The sequence below is a fragment of the Strigops habroptila genome, chromosome 6 (assembly GCF_004027225.2).
Source record: "Strigops habroptila isolate Jane chromosome 6, bStrHab1.2.pri, whole genome shotgun sequence".
In the NCBI taxonomy this organism is placed as follows: Eukaryota; Metazoa; Chordata; class Aves; order Psittaciformes; family Psittacidae; genus Strigops; species Strigops habroptila.
The window spans coordinates 9,277,990-9,302,844 of NC_044282.2; the positions used below are offsets into that span (position 1 = coordinate 9,277,990).

Genomic DNA, 24,855 nt, shown 5'->3' on the forward strand with positions numbered 1-24,855 from the left:
CAAGTAATGTTTAACTTGTTACAAGCAATGCACAAGCAGGATAAAGATGGCCACAAGAGATTTCCAGCTGAACAGCTCACTCTGACAGATGTGGAAAAGATGGGGAACTATCAACTGATCCAGCAGGACTTTGTATTCTAACAGCCTCCATCTTTTGGCACGGTGACAGATTTCCAGTTCGGCTGTGAGACATGTAGAGCAGAGCATGTGGTACTCCAAATCAGGCACCAAAAATCAGCTATTTTATTCTGAAAAGGGTTGGCCTGGCACCGAGTCTGGTTTCCAGATGGTTTTCTGTTGTGTGTTTCTGTCACTTAGAAGAACAGAGCAAAATCAAAAGGGAAAGCCCTTTCCCAAAGAGAAGCAAGAAATCAGGGAAACAGAAGTAAACATGCGAAGAATAAGGCACTAATTCATAACTTCAGTCACTTCCTGTGTCACAGTTTTCTCAAGTAAGGAACCAGCTGTGGAACCTCACTTTTATGCCAAACAACTCCGTGTTTGACTCTCCAGCATGTAGTATTTTTGGCTCGCATTTTCCAGTCTTATTTATACAGTTAGATGCAAAGCAGCAAATTTAATGTGGTTATTATTTATTAACAAACATGGGTTTTAAAAGGACAGATGCTCTTGCTCACCATCCTCTCAGATTTCAATCAGTCTCCGTATCAGTGTTTGTGCTCTATGCTATAAAAAGTCTGACTTCTTTTATTCTTTATCTGCTTTTGATATTCAATTTTTCAAACTGCTCGATGCCTGTATTAGGGTCTGTTCTAGTTGTTTCTGTATTTGGAAATGTTCCTTATAGCTCCTTCATCTCACATTCATTCATGAATATCATAAAAAGTCAATTGGAAAATCCAGTTTAAGAATTTGACCCCTGGAGTAACTCTGGCTTCTAAAAGAACACCCAGCACAGCCAAAGGGCACATATTAAATACAGTGGGGACATGACAAAGTTGACTTAAAGGACTGCTAACTAGACTCATCTTTAGCTATTTGACTATGTTCCATTTATTTATTGTATTAGAGCCCTCTTATCACCTAGCAAAAGACAAGTAAAATACAACAGGGAATAATGTCAAATCAATAAACTGAAGTGCAATATACCATCAAATGCCATGTTAACGCCAAGTTTTAGCACTATAAACAATTGTACTGCATAGCTCCACTACATAGGAATCTCAATCAGGTGTCTAATTTTCGTAGTTGCATGCTTAAAAACTTAAGCACTCTGTACAACTGGGGCCATAATTACTTATCTTATTTTCTAATTTCATCTTTCAAAATAGCAGTTGCAGCCTTAAGAGAGACCACCAGGACACAACAGGTCCTAATATTCAACTTTCTAATCTTAACTCTTAAGAGTGATGAGTACTGTTGACTTCTACAGATAGCAGGGAGAGCTGAAGTTATTTAGCAACTTCAAGGACCCAGCCCCATTAAAATTGCAGGAATGCGCAAGACTTCATCAGAAAGGTTTCTGTCAAAAGGGAAATTTTCTTTTCTAACAGTGGACCTTTCCCTGACATCCCATCTCCTGTCTGACACAGTTTGATACACTGACACACATTCTTGTAAGTCTATTGTGCTGCCATGGCCCAGGCCCTGTGAGGAGACCAACAGAGAAAAGACATAGCAAGTCATCAAAAACAGGATTCCCTTTGCTGCTCATACCCTCCTGCCTAAGGGCAACCATAGGAGGCTGAGCATGGAGCTCCTTGCTGCTGCCGAGCAGCAGTAGCTGGGATAGAGGAGTTGGGCCAGGAAGGCACAGTACCCTCTAACTCTACTGCTCCTTCAGCCCTTGCCTCTTGACCTTCAACCCATGTTATAGTTTCCCCACTCCTTACCAACTTTTCTCTTTTCCTTACATCTTACTGATGCAGAATTCAAGCTACTAAGCTTTGTGAGCTTATTACTTTTTATGTCAACTACAACTTACATGGCTTGAAGCAGAAACCCAGGAATCTACAGGCTGTGGTAGCCAAAAGGTCAAACTACCTTGGTAGAGACGCAAGCAGTGTATGGACAGAGGCCAGTTAACCTGTGCGCCTAGCCTTGCAGACTTTAACACTACTGGCAGCTACACTGTAAAAAGGCAAGTGTATGCTTGCAGCATTAGGACCCATGAAATACAAAGGGTGAGCAAGCAGCATTTTGAAGGGTAATTTAATTTTAATCACTGGTCAGAGATTTGCTGAAGGCACAGAAGGCATTTTGGGCTCACCACTGTCCTGCAGATGCCAGTAGGGCAGTAAAACACCTTATTTCACATGCCCTAGGATAAAGGTGGACACAAGCAGAGTCACATGGACATCAGCAGAGCACCGACCAGGAGTATCCGCTAGCGTGAGACACAGAAAGAGCCATAGATTCAAAAGGGGTTGGGGAGAGATGGTGGTCGAAAAGACTTTATCTTTCCTCCCATACTGTAGAGCCAATCCTGCCTATTTGTCAGACAGAAAAGGAGAGGGGAGAGAAATCTCCCACAAACATCAGTATCCAATTTTTGGTGGAGTGCAGTCATAAATCAGCAAAATTCACACAGACAGACCTAGGTCTGAGTGAATTATGCACAGCTTATTTCCGTGCAGGTTATCACACTGCGCATGGGATTTTTTAAGCGCAATTATAGTCTCTGACATCCTATCTAAAAGAGTGGTCACCATAGTAACGCCTGAATCACGTGGCACTGCACACCTGATACCAATCAATCTTGAAAACATCTTTTTAAAGAAAAACACTCCTGGAGAAGCTGTAGATGGAGGTTGCCGGTGAGACTGGGAAGATGCTCTCTTATAACAAACACGGAAATTTTACCTTATAATCTTTTCATCCGATTCTCCCTCCATACAATCCCAGTCTCTATCATCTTATAGAAGTGATAGAAAATCAAAAATGGCAACAGCTCTCTGCTGAAAAGAGTGACAAACAATGAAGTACAGCTGGCATGTAAATGATACGTTGCATTTTTCCCCAGATCATTAACTGTGACTTCTGAGAATACAGCCATGCGCTGATTGCTGAACAAAACATAAACATGCCCACCATAGTGCCTCTCCACCTGCCCAGGGCACCAGATTTCCCCTCAAATGTTAAAACCCAGAAATTTCATCAGCTTCTTTCTCCCTTTTTAACTTCCCAGTCTGCAATTCAATTTAATTGATTAGAGTTGTGTTCCTCTCTCTGTGTGGGTAAAAGAAGCAGAGCATGTTTAAGGAAATTATGTTTGCACTTAGTTTGGCACCGTGGCTTTCTGAAGTGCCGTCTTCAGCAGCCAAAGAGCTGACGAAGTTAAGTTGCTGACGTCACTGGGGTTTTTGGTGGGCTGCTTTATTTTTACAGCTTGGCTCCACCCCAGCAGCCTTCGGGCTATCTGTGCTGTGCCTGCTCCTCTACCTGCTTCAACAGCCTGCTGCCTCTCGTTATCCCAGCAAGGACACTGCTACGAGCTGATGAAAATAATCCGTCCCACCAAACCGCTCATGCACAAAGTTCAACCAGCCCCAGCAGTATTTCCAGAAGAGTTCCTGCTTGCTTCTACCCCAAATTATTGCTACTTTCATTATTGGAAAACCTACCACTTCTCAATCGTCCTTTGAAAAAGACTGTTTCTGTTCAGATGGATTCCATCTTTGTCAACTTCCACTCTATCTATATTTTCTTTTTCAAATAATTCACAGCTATAATCATTTATTCTGACAGTACATCTCCTTTATTCAGTGTGATTTTAAAACAGGAGAGCCACTGAATTTGTAAATGCCACTGACTGACAAAAGTTGGATATCCAACTGCCATAATGCTAGTAACAAATTTGCTTAGAAATTCTTTTAGCATCCTGGAGATAAGTGTAAAAACAACAGGAGTAGACACTGTATGAGTCTAAGGAGGCAATAAGACATCCTTTACTAAGCTTACTGAACTCACTAGAACCTGCCCCCCATTGCCATGCCCTCACTGCTGACCCACCAGAACAGATTATGTGCACATGGACTGCCACCATAGGTTGTTTGAGCTCATCTGGGTGACTGTACACTAAAACTGACCAGGTAAATGCTCCCACAACTCATTCCCAGAGAAACGGTCATATCCAAGACTGACTACTTAAATCATTAGATGGCCTCTTAAAAAAAAAGCCGTAACTATTGCTGTTCAAGAAGAGTGCTATCAAGATTTTTGCACTAAAGGAAGTGCATAATTGGGTGTTTATGAGATATATATATGTCACTTTGCATGAATCACAACTGAAAAGTCAAATCATACTTTGTTGCTTAGGTAGGAAAAAATTCCAGTTGCCTCTAATTTTAGTATAATATTGGCCTCTATCCTACAGGTGTGTTCCAGGAGCAAAGTAAGGAGCAGAGCTAGTAGTAAGATGCATGTTGCTTTGAAACTACAAAAATTAAGGGAATTGATGATATGTAAACATTTGTGGCAGTTGTTTTCTGCCCTCAATATGTTGTCATGCAATACAGATACCTCCTAACAGCTGTATGAGGTATTTGTACTGTCTATAATGCTTTAGAAGTCAGTGCTAGCAGTCATGGAGTCCTATTACACATAAGGAAGTCAGGCTTTGATCTGTTTTCATAATGTGCAAGTTACATTTATTCAGCTGTGGCTCTGACGTGTGCGTCACAGTAAATGGCATTATTGTTCGACAAGGCAACAGACCCCAACGATAGAAATGTAATGTTCCAAAATCAAATCGAGGAAGTCAGTAAGCAGTGCTGAGTTTTAAGCTATGCCAGGGCCCAATTATGGTTTTCAAATTGCAAAGGAATTGATCGCAGAAGAGATTCATTGATTTTGGTGAGGATCAGAGCCTATACTTTGACTATGTCCAGTATCTTTTGCAAAGGTAAATGTCAAGGGAAGATCAGGAACGCACAAGTGAGTTGTTATAGCAATTGAGAAAGCTGCCTGTGGCCTTCTGTGTTTTATCAGCCTGTAGGAAAGAACTTAAAACCTTCCCTTCCCAAATCTTTAGTTTAAAGACAACAACATAATCCATGCAGTGGAACACACAAAACCAGTCTGCCCTCACCGTGAAAGAGCTCTGTTGTACATAACTAATTAACCACACAGTTCAGCCTGGAAGGCATTTGGACACAGGCACCCAGGAAAAAACGCATTAAGAGACAATTATCACGTTACACTTGCCACTGGAAAATGATGACTCACTCGTTTTCCACATCCTTTTGTAAATTAAAGGTCATTATTAAAAAAAAAAAAAAGGCAGTGAGGGTCAAAAACTTCATGAATATTTTCATGACCTTTTCTAGCAGGTCTTCTTGTGCTTTTGCTGACAGTAAGATCACAAATCTTTCACCCTTATGCAGTTGACTCGTCAGTGCTGTAGAAGCTGTCAGTACTGCAAGTTTCAAACTGTATGCTATACTGATGCTTTCTGTTAAGGTTGCCTTCTTTTACTATTATCCTTACGTGTACGGACTTCAAATACCAAATACTGGACTGTGGACATGGCATGTGCCTTTTATGCTGAGGGGTTTTTTTAGTGCTCCCTTAGGAACACAATTTTTGTGTAAGCACATCTACACTGTAACTCTTTTTTATCCCTTGATGCTGTACAGTAGAAATAACTAACAAATAACTTGCTAAAGAGTTATTTATACAAATGCAAACACGAACACACTAGATTTCATATTTTCCTTTCGTATTAGTATAAAATAGTAGTGAAATAAAAACAGCACTATAAAAATGTGGTCCATAAACAGCAAACAGAATCAGAACAGCAGAAACTAGCAAGTCAAACAAGTCAGAAAGTCTGCCTTTGAGTCCTGCTTTCAGATTCAGACTTCCATCCCTGGCACCTAGTCCAGTTTCAATTTCTGAGTCTCAGTTCTATCACCTAGAAGCACTTGACAGCCTTCTTCCCCCACCTCTTTCTATGTCTTGTAGAAGTGCAAAAAGCAAAGATAAAGCCTGGATTCTCTGACAGGGTTTGTCTTCATACTGTGATTGATGAGGCTGATGCTGTATCGAATTTAAACTTGAAAACATCAAAACCAACATCCCTCTGAAGCAGTGAGGCAGGAGGGCACCGATTCAGCCCACTGCTGTAGGTAGCATAGCCTGAAGTTGCTTGAATAGGCTCAAAAACATCTGAAGACAGAGGCCTATCTCCTAAGAGAGGATTTATGGTATTCTATGAGTCATTTACCTGGAATTTAGACTGAACAACCACTACTTTCTAGCTGTGAAATGTAAAAGGAATTGCTACCTGCTGCAGCTCAGCGCTCCTCTCCTCCAGTTGCAACAGGGAAGGATTTCAGCCACATGTCCCCAGCAAGAGCCACCTCCCCCAGTGAACAGGAGAGGAGTCTCCCTGCCAACCTGCATACAAAGCTCCCTTTGTCCCCTGAGACTCCAGCTAAGAAGCTTTACCCTCACCCGTGGTTGTTCCCTACCCATGAAGCACATAAACAGGAGCATTGTGCAGAAGCCTCTTGCTAGCCAGCCAGTGAAACAAGGGAGATGTCTGGCCCACCCTGGAGTGGGGGCACCCCTTCTTAGAGTGCCTGAGTCTTTCTTAAGATCATTGGTGCACACAGTTTAGGAGTCCAGCTCCCCATCTCATCCTCACTTCTGCGCTGAAATAATTTGACCTATTCAGAGTAAAATGAAACCTCTGGGGATGAGAATGTGATTTTTATGATGAGCTGTTAAATGACAAATACTTCTGAGCATGGCCTTAAGGACCCTGATGTCTGATATATGCATCATAGAAAGACATGGCAAATACCACTGCACTTTCCAGATGCTTGCCTGCCACTGCTTTCCCAAGGTAGCCGTGCCTTTCCTGATCATTCTCAAGATAAAAATGTAAAAGGCAACTGCCATGTCAACAGAGAAGAAATAAATGGCATCTTATAGCTACTCTTTTGACTTTTGTTCACATTCTGTTTCCAGTGAAAGCATAACCACTCCTAACTCACGCTTGTTTTGGAAGGAGGGGTGAAAGCACCTCCAAATACTTACTACCCAAGTGCACCTCCCCCTTGTCCATACCACGGCTGGAGAAAGGTAACCCAGAGGAAATAGGTCTATCCCATCACACACAGAAGGAGGTAGCCTATGAACATTGCTAAAGAAGGGCTTTTTGTGTATGCATGGAGGCCCTCACAATTAGGCTCTTGATGTACTTATCATTGCCTGATTCTGCCTTCAGGTGAGTTTGCATCTTTGTTAGGAGTGGCCTCCAAAGTTCTCACCTCTACTGAAAGGCATTTTATGCCAACTACTGAAATGCACAGGCTTAGTAGCTGGGTATAGCAGTACTGCAGGGGAGGGACCAGAACTTTAGCCTACAGACAGATCACTCTCCTTAGGCTTCCTGTCTATTCCCATGATTGCAATTACAGCATCGCTTTGGCCAGAAGAGGCCAACTTGCTCTTTCTTCTGAAATATGTAAGCATGGCATCAGTTTAGACTGTGCAGTGCTTTTATAGGACATCTTTAACATGCACACAGAGCAGCTTTAGAGATTCCCCCATCTTTTTTGTGAGAGGTTTAGGCACGGTCTCTCCAATGAAAAAATCCTTTATCACAATTTCTCCTGGGTCCAGTATAATTATATTGACCTGGGTGACTGTTCCCCACTTCAGTGTGGTGCCTATACAGCCCTTGGAGGCTTTGAAGAAAAATCAGGTGTCTATATTAAAGAAATAAAGATGTGCGGTTAACATGAATTGAATACTTTATCTGACTCATGCTGAAGTCAGGGAGAGCATTTCCAGCATCTTAGATGCAGGACAGGGCTCAAAGAGGGGGATTTTATGCTGCTTGTGACTAGCAGCGAGGAATTCTGCCTTCTGTGAAGCATCTCTGAACCCTGAGAGGGTGCACACTGACTTAATCCTCCTCATACAGACTATGCTGAACATGAAGGATATTGGCAGGCAAGATTTCCATATTGTAAACTCGTATTTGAGGAGTTTATCTTTCAAAAATTGATGGAGCTTATCCATCTGCACATTTTTACCATTCCCAGACACAGAGATATGTGGGCTCTACATCTGAACAGATAAAGGAAGTTAATTCAATTTCTGATCCCGCGTTGTAAACTATTAAGCTTCACAACTTGTGTCATAAGCATTATCTGCAGTGAAATATGTAAAAAAGACATTTCATGAGTTCTTTTATCAAGTTTAAAAATTGTCTGTAGCCGATCAGTAGGTTAATCTTATGCTTAAGCCACATCTACTTATAGTTGCAGCTCTTTCCTTCACCAGTAACTTGTGCAACCAAGGGCATTCTACTACTTTCCAAGGAAATTTCACGGATGCAGAGAGAAGAAACCTTTTCCATACCTAGAGTTACTAATACTTATCGATGACCATTTCGAGCTCAAAATCTGTTCTAAACATTCAGGAATGAGCTGAATGTTTAGAATTTCTTACCCCAAATAAGCTTGTTTTCAGCCACAGAAAAACATTTTTTTCAAAAACAAGTCTGTTTGTACTAATAAGGCCCAATTAAGCATCTTTCCCTTAACAGACCTGGCTGTAAGTACCTACTGAATTACTTACTGATTTGCAGAACTGGTGAATATCTGCACTTCTCATCTGAGATCTCTAAAACCTTAAGTTAAATGATACAGTGTGAAAATCATCTACTGTAATTAGGCTTTTGTTTTAAATACATAAGTTCAGATGTTTTGTTAACATATATTGTCTTCAGATCTTAAAATACAACATTAAGGAGCTCTGCTGTCCTTCTCAATATGATGTTAAAAATCACCAGGACTGTTTCTATTTCTTTCAGAGCTGTGACTAGTTCCCATTTCATTCTCTTCTTTTTGGACACCTGAATGTGTAACTTCTGAAAAGAATGTGTAACTTCTGAAAGCAAAAGAGTAGGTAGATTATCTGAAGGACATTCACTACACATCACACCCTTTCTCATCTCAGTATTTCTTTGCGTGGCACGTGAGCAACACTTCTGCCTTCAAAACTGCTCACCCTGCAAAGCACTGGCAACATCCCTATGTACCTGAAGTGGACAAGAAAGCAATAGCTACAGCTGGAGTAGGGCAAGGAGACAATTACACCAGCTGGCAGAGGGTGATGAGGAGGTAGCAGTGACATCCAAAAGAAAGATGAATTATGGCAGCAGTAAGGCTTGGCTTTGAGAAGACTATGGCTATCATTCTGGATGTCCTGCCCCTTGGCCAGGATCTCTGTCAGAAACCAACACTCTGCAAATTCCCACACCTCCACAGATTTATGGTTTGCTTTCCATTACACATGATCTTACCATTTCAAATGTCCACAGAATCAACAGGCAACAAATCTCAATTGTTTTCAAGACAGAGCTTGCTTGATGTCATGCAGGTGGCTTCAGGGAGCAACTTCTGGATGTCTGTGGCAAGTCTATCCTGGATCTGAAAACTGGGTTCAATCTAAAGAGACGATTGAGAGATCCAGGAGGTAATTAATAATGTTGAGAAGGTCATTAAAAAAAGTGAACACAAAAAATCTATCAACAGCTACTAAACATAAAGATACTGCATCTGGCTCAGGTAACCTGTGAGCTGCTGAGCACTGGACACATGGAGAATATACAGGGAGCAGCACTTCCCTGTGTTCCTAGTGGGTTTTTTGGCCACTTATTTTTGACCTCTCTCAGCAGCAAGACACTATGCACTAGGCAGCCATTTGATCTGAACCGTTCTTGATCTGAACTGTTCTTACATTCTAGAGCAAAATATAAAAATAAAAATAAACTCCCCACAAATGAAATCTCCATTATGACAGTTCAAAGCAAATGGAAAAGTTCCCTTCCCTCCCATACCAAAGAACAGTCCAGTCATTTAGTCAACATTGATTTAAGAAAACCCATTCCTTTCTAAACACACAAGCATTGGAACAGCACAGCACACTAAGGTTTCTAGTCCAATGTTTGCTGTGCAATGCTGTGGCAAGGCAGAACATCAAATTTTTAATGAAGAGAAAAGTACAAAAAAACATTTTCAGTTTTGATTTCCACCCGCAGAAGCTGGTGTGTGAGACCACCTTCAACGAGCCCCACAGCAATCTCCTGCAGAGGGGAATAAGTAGTCCTATGGCAAGGAGAAGTCAAATGTGCCTGCTGATTTTGGAGGGGTAGAAAGAAGAATCTGAAAGTGGAAAATGACAAGGGTATTTTGGACGAATAAGACATAACGGCTTTCCAGTGAAAATGGGAAAGGATCCTATTAACTGTTCGTTCAGTTTAGCTTTCTGATTTCAAAGAAGCATTAGACAGTGAAAAAGGACTCTGAAGATTGAAAGAGCTCAATCAGAAAAGAACATTATCAATTTTGTCTTCCTATTGAAACTGTGTGACCCCTCCACTTGTGCTGAACTCTGCCTGAATGGTAAAACGGGAAGCTTCACAGCACACAAAGAGATGAACGCACAGGTTTTTCCATATTGATCATCCCTGAAGCCCTGCAACTCTCCGCTGGTGGCTGCAGAGGCAGCCCTGCAGTGCTGCAGGTTGCCCTTCTGAACGGGTAGCAATAGGAGCAATCAATCTCTGAAGTGGTGATATTCTAAAGCAAGGTGATGCTGAGGAAATTTAAAAGTCAAATGCCCCAAAGAATCACCACCTGCTCTCCTGTCTGCAATGACATCCCTGACATTGGGCAGTCAGGAGGTGACAACTTATGTGCTGGATCTGCTGTAAATAAAGCCATCAGCACAGACGTGAGCTGAAGTCAGCAGCTCCAAAACCAAATCCCTCTTTAAAACCTATGATTGGAAGGAAAAGGGTGTCAGAAGCCCAGATACACCCCAGCTGCAGCTTGTGGTCACTTGCCAGCATTCAGCTGAAGCAACCTGCTGGCACACCAGGGCTTGCCAAAGGTTGAATGGCATTTGGAGGTGAGGTGAAGGCAGTTCCAGGGAAGACAATAAATCATATCTGGTCCCTATGAGAGGGACAGCAGAAGAGGAAGGGGGTTTTCTTCATCCTTTCTTCTTGCACTGTTCAGGCCAGATACAGTTGAAGCCCCAAGGCCTAGGACTGCACCTCTTGGCTCTCCCTGGAACCACAGCATCTCTGCAAGGAGCAGGAGAGGGAAAGCTGGAACCATTAAGCCCCAGCCCTAACTTCTGCATACTCCTTTATAGCTTCATCCATCGAATGGTATTTTTACAAGTTTTTTGTAATCCACAGCAAGACTCCTTGGTGCTCTATCAGTAGGGAAATGCAATTTTACACACACAAAACCACAGTATTTATATTTGAAAAAAGGAAAAAAAAAATATGCATAACTGATGTCAGCGGCAGAAGGATAAGCCTGAAGCCTTGACAATTAGCCGTAAGCCTGAAGAGAAGCAAGTGTGTTTGAAAACTACTGTTCTATGTCTGGTTTCACTGCTGAATCCACCATTTTCCCCTCCTGTATTTCATGTCACTTTATCATTGTACTTTCTCTTCTCTCCTGCACATCCGAACTGTTCTGCACAAGAACTGCTGTGTTTGTTAGCACAAGGGTCTCTGTCATGCAGTCTCTGTAATTGCATTTGCTAACATTTCTTTTAATCTTACAGGCTGTGACTGACCACGTTATTCCACGTCTGGTATCACTGAGATCAAACCTGAAATAAAACAATGGAAGGAAGCCCTGGCACACTGTGTATCCAGAGATATCACACTGATGATAACTGAAGGTCACCGCCCAGATTCAGTGTGCTGTGAAACTAAACCTATGGCAATATGGTGGTGTTCTTGCTCTCCTCTCTGCTATGTATACCACTTAAATGATGGGAGACTACTTCTGCAGCTTTTAGCAGCCTGCAAGTGAACGTAATTCTGATGTTCATTCACCAGGTATTATTCGTGGTCCATCTCTCTCTCAGCTATGCACAGCAACAGCATTCCCTTTGTTGATTCTAGAAATGAAATCTCCCCTTTACCCACAGAGGAAAAGGACCAATGCACTGGCTTACTGTGAGCACAGTTCACATGTCAGTGCTCTACACAAGGATGTTTAGGCCACACATCAACCAACTATGCAGCCTTACAGCAACAAGCAGGCAGATCTACAGATTTTTTAATTGCCTTTGGTATGGATGACATCACCAAAGAAAAAGAAGAACCAGCGTACCACTGTGCTGCAGAGATGCATCAGAGAGGCTAATGCAGCCAGGTGCAATTTATAACAGATACTCTGAATTATATCAGAAGACAAATTCACCTTCATTTATGCTCAAGCACAACCAGGAAGACAGGCACCAATACAAGACTCTACCCTTGAAGACCTGAGAGGTCCATTCCTCAGGCCTTGATGAGCTGTGTGTCTAAGCTGGCTGACAGTACTCTTGAGGCAGGAAACTGTTCTTGAAAAAGCTGCAAAAAAGTTCTCCTAAGTATGCACTATTTCCAAAGAAATGCATAAAACTCCAATAGAAATAGGGTAGGCTACACCGCACACAAATGAAGAGACACATGGCATAGGCCTCAAGATTTTGTGCATTCAGCCAATTTCCTTTCAGGGTTTTAGTCAACATCCGAAAAATATTCATGCCCATTCCCACTGAAGGATGTCCAAGCTCTACAGCAAACTTCTTGTACAATGCTCTGAGCTTCCTCTCACTATTTGTATTTAGTAATTTTTTGCTTATCCAAAGAATCCTCAGTGCAGCATGAAGGAGAGGAGGCAGTGGGTATTTAGGAGTCATATCAAGTCTGTTAAAGGCACAAAAGCTACCCTGCCACAAGTACCATTGGTCAGGGCTTTGTGCCTAACATTCAGGCTCTTCTTAGGATGGATCAGTCAGTCAGTCCTATACCATCCTCCCAGTTTTTATGCTTGCTCAGTTTCACAAGTTAACATTTGATTCTTCAAAGATGTGTGTTTTGAACACATCTGGGAGCTGACTGTCAAAATACTCAATGCATATATATGAAAATCGTATTTGTATGAAGAAAAAGGAAGCAACACCTACAAATAAACTACTCTCCTGGAATTGTGACCTTCCAGCTACAGAATTGGAGGCTGAAAAATGGGTACCTAATACCAAAAGCTGACAAGAGACAAAATAACTTAGTCAAAGGAGAATGAGCTTCAAGTTCCCACTAAGTCCTTTACAAGTGCAAGTGGCAATTTTATCTGAAACTGTAAACGACTATTAAAACCGAAATCGAAGTCAGGATATACCAATAGCCTTTCTGAGATTTCATGCAGCAAGAAAATACGCTGAATCTATAGATCCAGGAAAGCTGTATTTAGTAGTGTGTGGTTTCAGGTTGCTTACTAAGTGACCCAAAATAGTCCAATGCACCTGGAGTAGCTCAGAGGCTGCAGAGTAAAACTAATTGAGTGAAAAAAACAATGCCCAGTCAGTGCAATGGCAGAACACTCGCGTTGTGCAGCATGTTTTACATACATGCCAACAAATGTGTCTCGGATCATAAACTTTTTCCACAAACAATGAATTTCTATTATCACCTGCTCGGCACAACTGAATGCAGAGTGTCATTCATTTGCCTCATTAGAAGAACATAAACTCCTTGGTCTTTCAAGAAACTTCCCTGATGACACGTTTGTTCTGCCTTTTGAAGGCTTCATCGCACAACTCAGAAGGTCACATTTTCCCAACTTAGCAAGGACAAACTGGAGATCCATGAGAAAACCTGCCCCTACCTCACAGATGCCCAGCTGAAGGATGGCCTCCAGCCACGGGAGAACCCTTCCAATGCAGGATGCCCCATAACCAACTGGGAGGAGCCTCCTCATCTAACCACAGCGTGGAGGGATCTGTGGGGTGCTACAACCTAGACCCTGGCACAGATCACCTCTGACAGCCAGATGTGGCTCATCAGCAGGCTGGAGAAAAGGCTGAATAACAGTGCAGTGATTGGGGCCAAAAATAGCCACAAAACCACTAAGCTGAGGTAGGGGGATGAGGCTGAAGCCAACAGTGTGAATGCTCAATAGACGTGATATAACAAGCAGCAGACAAATAGATGCAAATCTCTCTCCCCTTCCCCATGTCCCACGCTCTTAGATGTGGAGAAGGAGGTACTTGCTACGCTGCTGGGATGTACTGCTATGCCACACATCGACATCTGGGCTTTGTTGAAGCTCATCCTGAATTAATTGGATAGCAGTCCTCACTACTCAATTCTAGAGAAACAGACACAAATAAAAAATGGGGGCTCCATGGTAAAAATACCTTTTCAAAATCAAGTTGTGAAAGATAAAGAAGGTTTAAATGAATTTCTGAATTAGAAGTAATCAATTTGGTGGTGTAATATAAAAGGTCTTTTGATCTGCTTGGATTTTTGTTTGTTTAGTGGTCTGGGGTTTTTTTAATCTGAACCATCCATCAATCTAAAGCTTCGTACAATTCCTACTTTACCTGTGTAGGCACTGCTGATTCAAAGCAAGGATTAGTAACAAACCTGTGCCACACCAGAGCCATTAAAACAGCAAGTTAGTGGATGGGAAAATGGCAGATGCATCTGATATCCAAAATGACCTTTCCTACAGATTTCTATGTTTGATTAAGTATATCTTTTTCATGGTACACTGTAACATCAGAGCTCTTCCCGAATTGTGGAGACAAGAATAAGACAGACTTTACCACCAAAACAGGAGAAGCCTCGCATAGTGCAATTCAGTACTGCATATACAGTGCAAATTGTGCAAAACCACCTGTACAATTTTATTCTTCTAAATAGTGAAGTTACTCTAATAAACCTTACTAAACCCAAGCACCAGGACCAGTTCCAGCATTAAATCATCGAATACAGAGCAGTCTTTATGTGGGAAATTTAAGACCAGAGGAAATACTCTAGCCTTGGTATGTTTATAGCATCCATTTGTTTTTCAATGGAGGAGGAAGAGATCCAAGATTTCAAATGCTATTCAAAGTGTCCTCTACCTTGAAGAAGGAAGGTAACCTGCACTGCAACACCCGCCACAGCTCCCAAAACATGAGATGGCAACTAGGTACAACTGCTGCTGCCAAGGCACATTCATTTAGTCAGCCACCATTCTCCTCAATAGACCTGGGAAGTATTGGCAAGGTCTCATTAGATTCATCCTGCCCATTTGGGATATAAAACCAAAACATCTCAACCTTTTATCTTACTCCTTTGCCCAGTACCACTGACACCCGATGTCAAAGCCATGGTGCGCAGCCCCAGGGCCAAATTGCACGCAGCGAGGGGTCCTCAAGCCCTTTCCTTTGCCACAGACCTTGTTCCTCCAGGTGCCTGCTGGCCCGTCGCCCCAGCTCTGCTCCCTCCCATGGGCAGCTGCCTTTCCCAAGGCATTCAAGTGAACATTGCGCAAACTCATCATCCCAGACGAGAAGTACAGGCAGTTCATGAGCTCTTTTCTGGCAATTTATTACCAAATGCAACATGATCCAAAGGTGGGGAAAGGGGGAATAATTAACTGTTATCTTTGTTCATGTAATTTAGAAAATGAGGGTGCAATTTCCTCCAGAAAGAAGATGCCACAGGATTAGTGGTGGGTTTTTCCTGGTATTTTGTTCACAGTTTAAACATTCAAATTGGAGTCTCAATAACTGTTTGCTTAATGTTTAGCACAGTTAAGCTCTATTTTTATCTAGAGAAGTATCATTTCGGATGTCACAGTTCACCAGTGAATGCTGAGCACCACAATCATGCAGGGTGGCATTTCTCCTAGCATCTACAACTCCAGAGCTGTTACTGGAAACGCCTTTTTCTCCCGAGTGGCAGCTTTTCGACTGAAACATAATTAACAATATAACGCATCACTGATTTGCAAACTGGTGCTAATCTCTGTCAAATCCCAGCATCGCTCCCTCCTCAGCTTCTCTTCCTTCTCACTCTGCCTCTCTAAATTCAGAGACACTAATCTACAGGAAAACATGTGAAGACATTTCCTAAGGAGATATAAAATGGAGAACAGAGTGTCTGCTTTGTACATCACACAAAATATGACTATGTGCCTTCTGTACAGTTTATATGCTTATTTTCTTAACAATTTTTGAAACTGCCACACTGACACCAGACATGACCATTCCATTATATTCCCTCCTCAGCTCAGGTTTTTCCCCCCCAAGGATTCACTCCTCTGAACAAACCCAGAACAGCTCCAGCCGCTCCTGAGTTAGGTACCGGCAGTGCTGGCACTGTGCAAGTGCAGCGCCAACACCATGGAGCTGTTTTTAGCTCCCATGCTGCCTGAGGCTGAGCATCTTCCCCCTCATCACATCCCATTCAGTGATGAGCCATTCACCCTCAGAGTTTTGAGCCCTACACTCTCTCACAAGATGGAGCCTTAAAAAGGTCTCCATCAAAAGAGCATGTCTCTATGCAAGCTGCTATCAAAGCCTTTGCTCCAAAACATCAGAGGTGTCAACAGACACTAGAAAATCAGAACTAGGTCTTATCCCGTGCATATTTTGTTCAGCTGTCTAGATTGGCTTATTGTCTGCTGAAGCAGTTCAGACTGGCACAGGAGGAGTGAAGCCAGATAGCCCTGCCAGCATCTGGTTACACATCTGAACAAATATCCCCATTTGGGGAAAAGTTGGATTTCAAATGGTAATTACGTCTCACCTTCAATGGGCTCCTGCTTTTTGAAGCCTCAACTGCTGGACTGCCTCATCTGTTAGACACAACTAACCCATCCGCTGCCATCTATGCATCAAATGCAAGTCCCATCACATGGCAGCTCGGGCTGTCAGCCTTGCTTTTCTTCCTCTGTGAAATACTGACATTGGAAAGTCTTAACAAGGAAACTGAGATTATGGGAAACATCCTTCGCTCCAGAGATGTCAATGCCAACTGTTATCTCTGTTCTCCAGTCTCAACCAGGAATAGAGGAACAAACGCACTCGATCCTAGCCTGAATGGTAGCTCTACAGAAAGGTCTGGACTGTAAATCCCAGCTTTGTGGTTGCTTTAATCAAATGGAACAGCATCGGCAGGAGTGGGGAAGTGGTGATGGGGAGAGGCTGCACCATCAAATGCACCATCAATTTAAATCGACCTTTTTTTAATCTGCTTTATTCTCTAATCTTACATACTTTCTCCTAAAATCTGAAAAGGTACAGAAATGAGGCCAAGATACAGATTTAAATGAAGAAATTACCATTTCCTTTCAAAATGTATGCTTAGAAAATTTAGACAGTTAAAATATTTATAGTAAGAGCTGATCAAGTGATTAAACACACTTAAAAAGTTGCCTTTTAAAAAACAGTACATCTCTGCATCTCCTCCTTCAGTTCTTCCATAGGATAAATCTTTATTTCATTTTAAGCAATAGAGCTTCAAGTTCTAGGTTTTACAGAAATCTAAAGAACAAGCAACTTTTAAGATAATTATGCTATTAAGTTTTAATCAGGTTTTTTTTGTTAGTCAAAATCAAGAGGCAGATATCATTCCACGTGGACTTGCAAAATAGGTCAGCTGGGGAATTTATCCAGCTTTCTTCTACGCTCTTTAGACACTTCACCAGTCACTACTTCTTACTAAAGAGGCCTCCAAATTTGTTTGTTCTCTCTTACATGACATAATTCAACTCTGTACAAAGGCTGGCTTGTTAACCAGTCACTTAATTAACACAGTGAATATACAGTTGGCTGTAATATTATATCCATTCAAGACAGGTAAGTTTCTGTAACAACATTCAATTTCCATGGTAAGACATATGAATTGATATAGTTCGCTCGAATCAAGAAAATGGCTCTCCTTAAATGTGATTATAGCAAGTAAATTTCCATTTGGAATTATTTTAATATCAGTAAAGGTAAATTAATTAGTACCATGAATTAATATTTATTTCTTTTACTCTCTATTTACTACTTTTACTTGCTAGAACAGAAACAATGCACTCTGTTGGGAAATTTGAGAAACACATCATGCCATTTATTCTGGTTTACTTTGAAGTGCTACTTCCAGCTACCTGTAAGTAATGAGGATCTGGAAGTAGAGAAGGAACATAAAAGTCAGTTAGACCATTAAGAAAAGGAACTGCGTGGACAGCATGTACACTCTCTTCGAACTGTAAGTAATAAAACTACAAATTCAGAACAGAAAAAGCTAGCATTGCCTTTTCAGTAAGTCTTCTTCCTAAAGGCATCGTGTGCCTGGCTTTATGCTATACACCTTCCACTTTCAAGTGGAGAGCTTCCAACCACATCAGTAAGAGGATGTTTCCATTAGGAATCAGCTGAGATACATTTTTATTCAGTTCATTTGCTTCCACAATTCTAGCTTTTCCAGCAAACAAATGCAAGTTCAAGAGGAAAGAAAACAAATATACTTCCAACCCTCGCACACTCATCTTCTTATGCTTTTTTAAGCTCTCTGAGATAAACAGCAAGCACTTTCAATGACAGTTTCTGAGTAATGATGGGAAAAGCGAGGAGGAGGTGGTTGAAAGCACCACTGGCTTCTTAATGCAAACTCTTTTATACTACTCAGGGAACACACGTTCAATCACGGCTTATGAAACAGCTTTGACAACACAGAGGGCAGCTTTTTGCTTGATGTTTGTTTAAGTGAGGCTGTAGAAGCGAGTGCTTGTATTTCACTTCTTTTTTTTTACATCTTTTTGTTAAACATAAGCAACCCACAGTCTTAATAACAGACTGGTGAGTGGCTGTCTTCTCCGGAGACTTCATTACAATAAGGTTTCACTGCATTCCAGCTCTTCTGAAAAGGCATTTAGAGAAAACATACGGGTAGTGTAGAATTCCTAATACCTGAGCTTCACGAGAAGAAAAACAAGCAAGACATATGAGAAGAACTCCATCCTCACTGAGGGACCTTACTTTACAACATCAAAATCACACTATTGCACATGATACCTACATCCAAGAAAGCAATAGGACCAGTGTTTCATTTCTGAACACAGCACATGAATACCACATTAATGCTTTAGAAAAACATGTTTACAGAAATCCCTGCATATTTATGGAACTATACTGTTCTTTGGATAGAACTTTCCTCAGGTGAACAAAACCAGCGGCAAACTGAATTAGACTTAGAGCCTGAAACAGAGCATGTGCAGCACGCTTGGCAATTATTTTACAACACTGAATGTAACCATATTTTAGACAGATTATATTGGCAAGACATTTAAGGCAGGGACTGCAAACCACTCTGCTGTTGTAAGCATCTATTTGTTATTTCTTATTAAAGGTAGTCACTGGCCTTGTTTCACTCTGGGAAGCAAGAGGCCCTCTTCCTTGTTACATTTTTCATGCTTAGATGGTAACAAGGACTTTGCAGCAACTTTTCAGAGCTCAGCTTTGAACTTGGAATGATAGGGTCACAGACAACTCAGGCTAGACAAGAGATCAGGAGGTCCCTGGTCCAGCCGTACTGCAGCAGGCTCAGTGCTGAGGTCAAAAGGGCTCCTCAGGGCTGTGCTCCCTCGGTATTGGAAACCCCCAGACGGAGCCAGCACAGCCTCCCTGGGTAGCCTGGCCCCAGGGAAAAGCCTTTTCCTTGTGTGCCATATGGACCTCTTTTGCTTGGTCCAGTTGAGGCTCCTTGTCGCTGTGGCTCCCTCTTCTTGACGACCTCCCTGCAGGTACCAGGGGCTGCTGTCCCCACCCCAGAACCATCTGCCCCCAGTCTGTGACAGCCCTATCCATCAGCCTCTCCTGGAGGGGCAACTGATCCAGACATCACCATCATACTCTTGATACCTTAGAAAATGGCTCCTTCCCCAGAGCCTATTTTACAGGGAAACAGATAAGGTGAATCGCACTGGCAGCCCCTGTCAGCTCCACAGCATCATCTGACTCCTTGCACCAGGGCTGCAGCCATGTTCCTGTGTCCAAGCCTGGCTCTGCTACAGGCAGGGTTACAGCTAAACCAGGGTCTTGTCTTCCAGTTACAAGTTGCCTCTGTAAGAGCATCCTATTGATGTTCTGGAAGAAGTGGCAACAGAAACGCAGAACTCTGCTCTGCTCTTCTCTGCTCTGCTTCCCAGTGGCTTCCCTTTTTTGTGGAACTGTTTACAAAGCCAGTTCTCCAAATTTTTATTCATACAGCAGCAAAAAAGCTCTAGCACTCCCACTATATCCTGGATTTAAATTAAGATGAAGTGCCATAGGATTGCTTAACACCTCATTATATCATCTGCCAAGTCTAACAATACAATTCACAACTGGCTAAACTCTGAGAAATGTGAATACTTCAGCTATTAGGCAAACCACATCCTTCTACTTGGTACCACGGGGGAATTCTGGTAACATTTCAAATACTACTTTCAAAACCGATTGCCCAGTCAGAGACAGAATTTCTAGACATCACCTTCCTGTCTCCTGCTTCCTTTAATCCTCCTATCTAACCAAATCCCATCCACAGCAGACAGAAGAGACCTTCCAAGGCCTCCGTACAAATATTTACAGGACAAATCTTACCAACTCTATTTAATTTACTTATTTAATGGAAACTCTCGTAATTAAGTACTGTAAAATCCACCTTTGTAGATATAAATTGCCATGAACAAAGCATACCACATATTGCCCAAGAATTAAAGCTGTATTTGATGTGGCAGAGGGAGGGTGTAGACTCGCCTTAATGATAATCACTTTGGCATCACATAGCGGATATGTCACAAAGCACTTTCATTACTTAGTATGAAATATGTAACAGCTGCCAACGCTTCTGTTTCTGTCTGAGCAAAAGCAAGATACCTTGCAATGAAGAAATTGTAGGTATTGATGGATGAGGTGCTCAGCTAGAGGATACAAATGACACAGGATTCAAAACTAGGCAAAACAAAACTTAAAGCATGTGTCATGCCCGCACAAAAGGGAATGCTTTACCCAGGTAGAACACACAGTTGCACAAGTTTTATTAGCACCTGTCTAGTATCTCAGCCTCAGTCACTAGACATTACACAGAGATCGTGAAATACCACACTTCCAGGTGTTTTTTGTGGGGTACATGGAAATACACACAGCCATAGAGCTTCCACATAAACACTCTTTAGGGTATAGTTAACTCCAAGATGTTTCCTAATCAGAATATGTTATATCATATAAACGTATGAAAATGTACACACTTTAATGCAATACTGTCCCGAAAGTATGAAGAAGTGGGACTTTAAAAGCTCACAAACAAACTGAAATTTTCTTCCTCTCTGATTCTCCTCATTCTCATTTTTGTTGGTTCCTTTTCTTTCAAGGCCTATCACACAGGTATTGCTATCCATTTTGTATTTGCAACCAACTCAAAACACTGTGTAGAGCATCCTAGTGACATTACCCTTCAGCAAGTCACCCTGCTCCATCAGGAATAATAATCCCAAAGACCAAATCCAGAGATCTGAAGGCATTTGGGTTTGTCTTGTAAAATGGCTTACGTACTCCTTAATACTTGTTTTCATTGACCTGTTGGCTTCTCATTACACAAACCGAGTTGCAGGACATCAATCTGATCCAAGGCTGTCTCCAAAGGAGGGATTTTCATTCTAGAGGAGGAAACTGTACCTACCCAAGAGGTGCTGAGCGCAGCACACCTTCCAGAGGCATTCCCACAACTCTGCCACTGCATTACTTAACACAGTTACAGGTTACTCAGGAGCCTATGGACAAACCTATGGGTTTCCCACAGGATTTGGTAAACCGGTTTCAAAGGTAATTGAAAATGGCTAAAATAAAAGGCTGCCCATTTGTCCATGAAGGCTTGAAAGCATCATAAATTATTCCACTGTTCTGCATCAGGAGGTGTTTAGATCTGCAAAGATAAACAGTACTGTGTACTACAAACCCACTTCACCTTCCTCTGTTGGATGGAATATGTGGACAGGATGGGGAACGCCAACAAAGAGGAAAATAATGCACTGCTATCATCACGCATGCAGCAAATACTGCTTACTCTGCATTAAAAAAGAAAAAAGCAAGAAGCGGTCCCTGCTCTGCAATTGTTTCTCTGGGATCTTCCTAAGGACACCACAGAAAATAAAAGGTTTTTAATTAAGAGCTGCCTCCTTGCAGCACAACCTAGCACAGATTGCCCTCTCCTCTGGGGTCAGCACGGAAAGACGTATGCTACATATCAAAGCAAGTACATGCAGAAAAGCTTCTGCCAGTATAGTCAGTGCTTATTGTGCTCTGGCAATGCACAGTAACACCTCCTGTCCAAATGCCTCAGCCTGGGTGCACCTGACATGGCTCCACACTCAAAGGCTGCTCAAGGTACACATCTTCCCATGTGCAGTGCAAACCTGACGCAGATAGCAGAATCATCACCTCTCTTCACTGACGCTGTGTTTTTAGGCTGCAATCAGATGGCTGCAGCTGAACCTGCTCTCAGCCCCACTGCTGGCTTCCCCACAGCAGCCCATCCCCTGGCCTCTGGGCAGGGGCCATGCTCTGCTCTCCACAGTATGTCACTGCTCTTCTCCAAGCCGCCAAGGTAAGGGCATGGGTTTGCACACCCTGCCTGACCTGTCACAGCAGTACAAGTTAAACACTTCTACTGGCAGGGTTTTATGGTCCCTTGGATGCATTTTAACTGAAACAAACTGGGTACAACCTACATGTACTGCTACATCCCACGTTTCTGGGAGTGATGCAACTGCTGGTGAGGGGTGGGGAGTGAGAAACCTCTGTGGGAGCTGCCTCCTAAAACCGGCTGGAAGACACCCAGCCTGGCATGCCTGGTGGCAGCTCTCCAGGGTGCGGGGAGAGCCGTGTGGGGCTGCTGGAGGGGCCACGTCCTTGCAGTAGGGAAGGAAGGATGTTTGCCTCCATCACAGCGCACAAGATGAGGAAGGGCAAGATGCTACGTATGTGCCTGCTCTCAGAGAAAAAGATGTTCTTGTGCACCTTGTTCCTGCTCTTGCTAATATCAACCAGCAGACTAAAGTCAAATGTAATCACTATACAAGCATGGTGCTCTGTCTTTAGTGGGGAATGCAGGCTTTAATAATACATAAATGATTTCTAAAAGATGTAAAGGAGAGCTTAGTACAACTTGAATGCAGACAAACACTTAAAAAGAAATCAACGTCATCCACTAAGCACTTTACTAAATTGGTTTCATTTATATATACGTACACTCATGCCCAGAGAGCAAGTCCAGCTCATACAATTTCTACAACAGGAAAAAGCCTAGCAAGTCAGCTTACTAAACTATTAAAGCTTTCTAAAAAACAACAAAATGGAAAAAAAAAACCTAACCCACAAACCCACAGCAATTTTATAGGGAGGTAATGAAGGAAAGACAGACAAGTATTGTGATGGTATTAATGCTGGAAAGACAAGGAAGGAGAAAATGGGCAATTACCCATAAATATAGCTCTTAGCTTTAATTATGTAACAGAACAAGTAATCAGAACAATATCCACCATTTAAAAGTCAATAAAAGCAACATGCATTTATAAACGCCTTGCTAGACAAACTCACAATATCTTTTCATATTTCTCCTCCATTATCCTTCTGTCACAACACAGGGAGAGTGTTACAGCATCCCGCTAGGCAGAGAAAGCAGACAAGGACATTCGGATGCAGCCATAACCAGAAGAATCAGCAGTGGCAGTAGGAAGCAAATTAAAGTCTCATCAAAAACTTGTAAGCAATTCAGAGAAACTGATTGTGGAGGAAAGTAGGGTTTATTGTGACCACAGTAACTGAGTGTTTGCACTAAGACAAGGTAATGAAAAAAGTTACTGTACCATCAGCTATCAACCCTGCATCTAGAAGTATTAAATTATGGGCTAGGAAAGCAACAGGTCAGATTTTGAAGTCGAGGAACAACAGCGTTTATATATATCTCATTACCAGAAACATCTTGGACAAATAGAGCTTGTTTTGGAGTTACTATGGAAAGGAAAAGGCATGATCAAAACTTCCAAGACTGTGCACTCCCAAGGAGCAAAGAAATTGAAAATCACCAACCCTTGGGCAGCAGAAGCTATGAAACTCAGCATCCTATGGAGCACCCACAGGAATCTTCTGATGTCTAATAAGCTGAATGCTTGCTATAGCTCTTCTCTCAGTGGAGGCATCAACCTCACCTCTCTCATCTCCTGGTCACTGCAGTCTTGAGGTTTGTAGGAACTTCACCTTTGAAATCTCTACTCTTCTGTTTATATTAGTTTAAATTGATCCCCAGGGGTAAAAAATACTCCGGGGCAATGAGGGGAACTATCAGTCAGACAGCATCATTATTACTATTACTATTTTAGCTTCATCTCCTTAGGAAACCAGGTTGAATATAATACAGTCAGGACAGAGGAGAAGAAATAACAAACACAAATTTCAAATGGAAAAAACTTTTAAAACCAGAATTATTAAGTCAAGTAGAGAAGACATTATTTCACGGGAGGAAAGGCAGATTTGGGAGCTTTTCATGAACCGATCACCATTCCTGACTTTCTAGGATTTCTGCTAAGCCATGCTCTTAGGCTGCAAGGAAAATCTGGATGATCCCCTTGTAAAAATGTAACTGCCAGAATCTTAATCCATTCCAACACAGATGTTTGACTGTCCAAATACTTCTACCAGACACAATCACTTGGATTTACTTCTGTAATTCTCCCCTTTCAGTGCTGGTGGTGATCCCATGGTTCTGAGTGGTCTGTCTGGATGCCACAGAGTGGAATAAATCAAGCCATCAACCCGAAATCTTGTGTCACTGCTCACGAAACTGCTTGAAAGAATAAGCAGCACATCAGGGAGCTGGTGCAATGAATGGAGGATCTTTGGCCACCAAGATGTGGAGAGAGTGCAGAAATTTCCCTCATTTTTCCCTCAAAGCCTGCAAGAGGGAGCCGTGCCCTGAGAAGTCAGCAAGGTCATGGAGCATCTTCACCAGAAAGAGAAATCAATGAAGCCCGGCAGAAAGCCAAGCAGGGGTTCGGGGAACAT

The 24,855-nt window shown here is 42.2% G+C and overlaps 1 protein-coding gene across 10 annotated transcripts in view; it reads right to left on the reverse strand.

The window, feature by feature from the left end:
• The window catches only part of PKIB (cAMP-dependent protein kinase inhibitor beta), a 55,166-nt gene that overhangs the window by 28,106 nt on the left and 2,205 nt on the right, over nt 1-24,855 (reverse strand). For 4 of the 10 annotated variants that reach the window (XM_030490811.1, XM_030490807.1, XM_030490810.1 and 1 more), the window contains exon 2: nt 9,284-9,428. The exons of 5 other annotated variants lie outside the window; for them this stretch is intronic. The gene's annotated coding sequence lies outside the window, so the exon portion shown is untranslated. Of the gene's footprint in view, nt 1-6,247; nt 6,296-9,283; nt 9,429-24,855 lie in introns of those variants that run through there. One more of the 10 variants, XM_030490815.1, reaches the window with a different exon arrangement.